This window comes from Callorhinus ursinus, unplaced genomic scaffold (genome assembly GCF_003265705.2).
Source record: "Callorhinus ursinus isolate GAN/ISIS: 27379988/994484 unplaced genomic scaffold, GSC_fseal_2.0 scaffold7, whole genome shotgun sequence".
NCBI lineage: Eukaryota > Metazoa > Chordata > Mammalia > Carnivora > Otariidae > Callorhinus > Callorhinus ursinus.
The window spans coordinates 34,292,837-34,300,699 of NW_027397069.1; the positions used below are offsets into that span (position 1 = coordinate 34,292,837).

Here is a 7,863-nt window from a genome sequence, read left to right on the forward strand (position 1 = left end):
TTCATTTCCCCAACCCTCCTCACACAGGTGTTGGTATTTAATATTTTAAACTTATGAGTATTTTTTCATGGATGTCATTTTCCCAGTACTATTATTATATTTTTATTGATTTTAAAGATCCCAATATATGTATAACACTGTCATATTGTGACATTTCCCCCAGTTTTTTACTTAAATTTTGCTACATTTTAAAACATTTAAAAATATTTGTTCAGTGGAGCTATCTTTTTTCTTTTATGGTTGTTTCCTTTGCCATAATGGTTAGAAAATATTTTAGGTAAATCCTTATCTATATTTTTATGTATGTATTTTAGTAAGTATCAAAGTGTTATTGCCCTGCTCTATAGGGGCCTTGTTTTGGTATGTGATGAGAGGTAGAAATACAACATTGTCTTTCAAACAAATTCATCCATTGCCCAGTTACTACGTATTTAATAAACTAATGGTTTTCATTGTCAATTTAATTATGAACTAAATTCATGTATATACTAATCTGTTTCTTTTATTTATGTTTTTCACTTTCATCTGGCAAGTATTATTTCAGTAGTACAGTGGGTTTATAATAAGTTTTGTATCCAGTAGTTCAAATCTAATCATTATTTCTTTGCATTTCTCCCCATGGGAAGTAAAGCTTGAATGTGCTTTTTGTTTACTTTGAGAGGTATGAAGGATAAATAAAAATGGTAATTTGGTTATTAAGTAGTTTTAGGTTTTTTTTTAATAGTGTTTCATTTTTTGGACCTTTGAGTTCTGTTGTTTTATATGTAAAAATGCAGATGTTAGGGAACACTGTTGGCAATACAAGTATTTTTGAATGCCAGTGTTTTATATCTGTGTATCACTCCATGTTCAGAATACATTCAGTTGTAGGTGTAATTTTACTAACTTACAGATGAGATTATTGATGCTCCAAACAATCTCAAGATTGCAATATCCAAAGAAATTCATGAAGGAGCCCTTGTTTTGCCTGTGTACAAAGTCTGTCATTACTCTGGTTCACAAACAGCTAAGGATCATGGGACCTGAAGTCCAATTCTAGCAGTTTCACTACGGCACCGGTGCAGAGTCCCTTATGTCCTTCACATCTGGTACATTTTAATTGAAGCTCTGGAAGACTTACAATTGTTTGATCTTTTAATATAGGAGGATGACTTTTGAAAAAAGGACCTCTCTGCCCTTTTATGATGGAGAAGTCTTATTAAAAGGGACATAAATATTATGGCTACTACAGAAAGAAACATTCTCACATAGACTCAGTATTGGGACTGAGATATTATGGAGATTTAGAAATTTGTGATTATTTAACAGCAGTGGTATTCCATTGAGGCATTCCAATCCATTCTATAACAAGCATTGGTATTCCTTCTTTTTAACAGTCTTGGTTATCCACTGTTTGCTTTTATTCTTTTATTACTTTTTTTTTTCCTTCACTGTCACTCATTGATGTTTACCTCAAAAGAAGACTTGTGTCATAGCTGAAAATAGTGTAACATAAACCTAGACTTAAAAATCAATAGATTATTCTCTCTGGGGTTAAAATGCTCGTTGAGTGATACACACAAAAATATTATTTGGGTTATGTACATCAATATAAAAAACAAAAATTCCTTACTGTATTTTGGAGTTACATTATTTTACATTGACCGATATTTTCAATTTTGTGGATACACTTATAGGGATGTGTGTATAAATATATATGTTATACACATATGTACATGAGTGTATATACATGTATGCATGTGTATATAAACACATGTATTTAGAGGATGCTAAATGGGTGACGCAAATTTATATCCTACTTCATTGGTAACCTTTTTATTTTCTTTCTTTTTCTAAGATTTTATTTATTTATTTGAGAGAGAGACAGAGATAGACACACAGCATGAGCAGGGGGAGGACAGAGGGGGTTAGGAGAAACAGACCTCGCCCCTGAGCAGGGAGCCCAACTCAAGACTCGATCCCAGGACCCTGAGATCATGACCTGAGTTGAAGTCAGACACTTAACTGACTGAGCCACCCAGGCACCCCTGTTTTTTAAAAATTTCTTAAAGAAACCGTATTTTTTTAAAAGAAATTGCTTTTACATTGGATTTTAAAATAAAAGCTGAAATGCAAAATCCCAGAGTGTTTTCTATTCACACATAAAATATACTCCTTTTACTTCTTTTTCCCAGCTATACAGAAGCTGATTCAGTGAGTGATGATTAAGTGGCAGTATACATCACAATTACAGTTTTTGATCTTGTTTCTAACCAGATTGCATTTAAAGCATTTCCTTTCTGAAAGCATGAATGAAAAAGTAGGAGTTAGTGTTTCATATTGTGTTTTACATGAAAAACTTCCACTGGTGGGCGGCAGTGGCATGAGACAAGGGTAAGGAATAGCATTGCTCTGGGGAGCTGACAAGACACTTGGTATCAATGGTTCTGCCTTCTACAGATAGTCAGTACTTTTCCAGTCTGATGGGCGTGGTTAGGCACCTGCTGACACCCTGCAGGAGTAACTCAGAGATTCTGTTCAGGAGGTACTCTGTACTCTAGAGAAATGTATTCATTCTTTGAGTGATTATGTTACTTTCTCAAAGTTTTCTCTCTTAGCTCTCTTTCTGTACTTTTTATTGTGATACTTCTTTAGAGGACCTTTTCTATAGATATCCCATAATCAGCCTGAAGTACAGATGTTCAACCTCAGCTAAACAGGTTGAGAATGAATACATTATTTAGAGCCATTTGTAAGCAACCAGGCAAAGAAGGAAATTCTCAAAGTATTTGCTGAGAAAAAAGAAATTAAACAAATTTTGTAGTACTACCTCCCCACCCCCCAAAAAAGGAGACAGTAAGGAAATGAGTGAGAAAAAACTGTGATAAATATCTCTGAGGAAGAAAGAGGCAACTTTCTGAAAGAATTTTTGATAAAGCTGAGCTAAGATAGAAACTGCAGTGATTACTTTTTTGGTACTTATATCTGTAGTTTCTTAGTATTAATTCTTAAAATAAATTAATAGTATTCCTTAAGTGTACACATGTGATTCAAGAAAGAAATATTTCCTGTATTTCAGCAGGCTTTACTTTAATAAAGATAGTATGAATCAAGATAGAAATATTTCTGTGGGTTGTGCTTGATGTATACATTTAAGGGTAAGTTATTTTGTGCTCTCCAATTATTTTTGCATTTTAATTAAACTAAATAATACATATAAAACAGTCCTTGGTACATACTGAGCACTCAGTAAATTAGCTCATTATTATTTTTATTATTACTAAGGGTATATTATTTCTTGATAGTATAATGAGGATCAAAAGAAGCCAATAAAGTTATAATTTAATTAATTAATATGTTACAGGTTAGCTGACCTAAAATGCATTAGTGACTTCAGCAACGTCAAATTCTTTAGGGACTGTGAAGAGGGAGCATTAATGAAGATGTCAACCACTTCAGAGGCAAGGGCAAAAAGCCACAGACTTAGTGACATATCTACTCTAATGTTTTCTTTTATTTTCTTTTAAATGTAGTTCAATGATTTAAAATCACTAGGAAGAGTGTGTTTGAACTTCTAGAGATGTGTAATAGATGTTATACAGTGCCATGGAGCACAGGGACCCATTATTATATTTCATTGTCTCTTTTATTACCTGAGGGTAAGTGCAGGCAATAGAACAAGGTGTCAAACTTACTTTTAACCTTTGCTAGAGGAAGAAGTTAGATGAAGGGTTGAAAGGTATTTCTAAGTTATTATCCTTAGAGACACCTCACTCGCTGTCCCTTTGCAGCTACTGAGCATGAATGTTATCCAGTCTGTATGTCAGCCCCTCATATCAAGTTCTACTTAGTCCTGTTGTGTTCTCCACGGGGCCATTCACCCGAGTGCCTCTGCTTCATCTAATGCATTGTAGATGAGTTAGCTTTTCCCACTGTGCAGTCTAGTTGGATGAATTGTACTTAACAACATAATAAACTCCCTTTCTGAATATGTAGAAAAAGTTACTTTTTTTTTTTTACATCATTTCATTTAGGACATTCTGGATTAAATGTCAAATTTACTGGCTGTAGTACATTCCCGTAAGTTAGACGTATGTATCTATATATGGTGAGATTATAAAAAGTTAGTATTGGAAGTCATTGATATTTACCCAGTTATCTTAACTTTTACAAATTTAACAACAGATTCTTAAAAGCCCATTGACTTTTGACTTAAATGGATGGTTTCATGTGGGCCACATTAGTTATTGGACATGCATTATACATAAAAGGATGCAGAGAATATGGTCATTTAGATATGTCAAGCCAGACCTAGCCAGTGAATTCTCAGGTAATCTTTTCTATGACCAAAAAAGGGAAAACTAGAGCATCAGGCTAAAGTTCTAAAAAGTCTGACTGATGGCAACTACCATATTCACAGCATTTCTAGGTTTATGCAAGTTGATTCTAACCTTTGACAACTTTGTTGTTTAGTTGACTTGCAGGATTAGAGTGAGAGAAAAATGATGATATGAATCCACAGATTTTAATGTAAAATTCTAGACTCAGAGGGCCCAACTTCAGATCATTGTTTGCAAAGGATTAAAAGGCGTGACACACTGAGGGCAAATGCTTTGTGATTTATCCAAAATATACCTCATTTCTAGAAAAAACTGGAATGAGTCTACTCACCATCACCCACTTTCTAGTTAGGAATCAGTTTTCCTGTTGCTGTTTTATTGCTATTTTATTTTTGGCATTTTAACTTTATTATTTATATGGGTTTATGCATACTTTAACCAACCTTTCTTATAACCCAGCAATAATAAATCTACTTCATCAAGTAAGAGCAGGTTGTGGGAATACAAATTTTCTCTCTCGTTTGTATTACTCTTTTAAAATTCACTTTTTTCTAATACTTTTGGCATAAGGTAGCTATGCAAACTATAAAGCTTAAAGAAAATTTAAAGAAATTTAATCAGAAACGGGATTTAGACAAAGAATTTAAAAATAATTGTGCATAACAAAATGCATTGTTTATAATCAGAAGATATAAGGAAAAAAGTCATATTTAGGAGACTTTGAAAAAGCCCATCTTTAATAAAATAATACCTAGATTTTTTTATTTCACTTAATTTTAATAGGCATTTCCCCTAAGCATTTAAACATTCTGTAAAACTATATTATTCCTAGATATATAGAATTACAGAGCTGGGCAGTGTTTCAGAGATCACTTAGTCCCGTTACTTAACAGATTTGAATGCTTACAGAATGTGATGATTTAGAGATGATATAAGTATTGTGACATTCTGCAAAGTTAGTATTTATGTATTGCATACTATTCTATAGCTCTATTTGTTTGGCGTTTTTTTTAGTCATTTGTTCCTCCTGCGTCTTTTGTTGTTCTTGTTGTTGCTACTATCCATGTTGTTCTTAATCTTGCCAATAATACTATTTGTAGTTTTTCAGTGATATTCTTCATGATCAGAAATTGTCATGTGAGTGTTTTGTGTGTATGTGATTGTGTGTGTGTTTAATCCAATATGCAAGAGTGGTTTTTGAACTGCTTTACCTTCTGCGATGTTTTTAAAAATATTTTTTATTCATAAATGTGGATAACACTTAATTTCACAAGGATGTTGTCTGGAGTAGCTAATTATAAGCTACTTAGCACATTTATAATAAGTAATCTGAAGTCCTTATCTGATAATGTTTCCCCACAACAGTGAACTGTTTAGCTCTCAATTGGTTGTGTTCCTAGTTTTTATCACTTCTGGGTGTGTAGTTTTTCTTTGTACCAAGAATGTATAAATGCTTTTTAACCCCACAAATTTGCTTTACTGAGGGTTCCAGGATACTAAAATAAAACAATTTTTTTTTCCTTTACCGGAAAGAGTAACTATAGATCAAATGATTATGAGAGCAGAAAATTCACTTAATGGAAGATTGTAACAACTTTTTACAAAACTCCTGTCCTAAAAGGCCCAATTACTATTATAGTTATAATGAATCCCCTTTTTTTCTAATAATAAAGAGCTTAGCAATTAAACTACTTTTTATATAAAAAATCCTATTGCTTTACTTTGCATTATATTTGATAGATTTATTTTCAAATTGATTGGTTCCTAAGAATAGAGATCATTTATTTTGTAATGAAGGTAAAATTCTTAAATTAAAAAACGAGAAATTAACAGGATAACTTGATGTTAAACCTGCAGTTATATTTTGAAAATATTTCAATTACAAACTTTGTAAAATATTTTTAAACTATGCCAGTCACACATTTGATAATGAAAACAAGGTATAGGAAAATGATCATTTTAATTTTACATGGTTTTTAAAAACAGACTTTATTTTTTAGGTTGATTTTTTAGGTTCACAGCAAAACTGAACAGAAAGTATGGAGTTCCCATATAACCCCCATTTCCACACATGCAGAGCCGCCCTAGTCCTACCCTGCACCAGTTTTACATACTTGTTTTTACATTTACTATGAAAAGAGAAAGAAAACAGAGATGGATAAATAATGCAGCAGCACAAAACCCACAGCACTTCTATGTCAAATATGGTTGTTCTATCATATACTGTGGTTATCTTCAGCCAGGAGAGTGATCGTGTTCCTTGAGTTGCGGAGGATTCTTGTGCTATTGCTGAGAACTATATCCATCCAGGGGAAAACTATCTACAGAAAAGTAAATTTAGTCTTTATACCTCTCAGTTGGTACAATGAAAATATATTCTACGGAGACAAGATTTAAATAAAATGAATAATTTTTGAAAAAAAAAACTCTTCTGAGTCTAGGAAATTAGAAAGTTTTTCAAATGAATTGGTTGAATTTTATGGGTTATGGCTTTGTTGTGGTACTGTATGATAATCTAGTTAAAACAGTGACAGCAATACTATCAACTGATAAGGAAAATGGAATATAGGAAACATTCCCCCAAACACACATACACACATATACACATATACCATTTATCGTGTTTTGCCTCCTTATTAATGGCTCCCCAATGTAGATATTAAGTAAATGTTTTCCCCAAAATAGGTTAAAACCTGTTTAGTTTCTTAAGAAAAATTTATTCTCTGTCAAATATTAACTGTATTTCAGCAAAAAGAAAACATTGACTATTACGTGCTAGCTTATCTTTACCAAGATAATGTGCATAATTCTAAAAGTTAGCATTCTTTTCCTTACTTGGCCTGAGTAGAGCCTCAGCTTTGGCATAAGAGAATCAGATTTGCCTTTTAGTAAAAGGTATTCAGTTTCTATTTAATTGTGGCTTTTTTGTGAGGATAAGGTTTCCAACCGCAGTTATTTGGACCAGGTGTTGTTATATAGCAAACCCAACAGTTCTTGATAAATAGAGTATTGTCTGAGATCTTGTTTTAGATTCATTTAGCCAGGGAAAGGAACAAATAATTCCTTTGGTAAGAAAGACTCAATAGGTGACAAGTACTATGATAGGTACTTTATATACATTATCTAATTTAATCTTCACAACAAGGAGTCCATTAAAGTGAATGGAAGAGCAGAAAGCTAATAATGCTTCTAAAGTCACATAACTATGAATGACAAAGATAGAATTTAGTAAAATGTATTGCCCTGATGACTAATGTGATAATGTTTAGTTCTAGTCAAATATGCATCCTCTCTTCTGTATTAACAGAGGCTGCCATCCTGAGCTGTGTTTTCTCACATTATTTTTCTTTAGTCTAACTTAACCACATGTGTATATGGACTGACCTTGAGGATCTTCAATATATTACCTTTTGTTTTAAAAAAAGAACATTTAAAACCTTTTCTGAATTTGGCAATAATTTGAAATAATCCACGACTTTGAAGTAATAACCAAGAAACACCTTGGGTCCAAGTCCAAACTATAATCATTCATATGCAATCCAAG

General features: G+C 32.6%; 1 protein-coding gene across 13 annotated transcripts in view; it reads left to right on the forward strand.

Annotated features, from left to right (window-relative positions):
- The window catches only part of PCDH9 (protocadherin 9), a 921,308-nt gene that overhangs the window by 126,125 nt on the left and 787,320 nt on the right, over positions 1-7,863 (forward strand). The window lies entirely within an intron of this gene.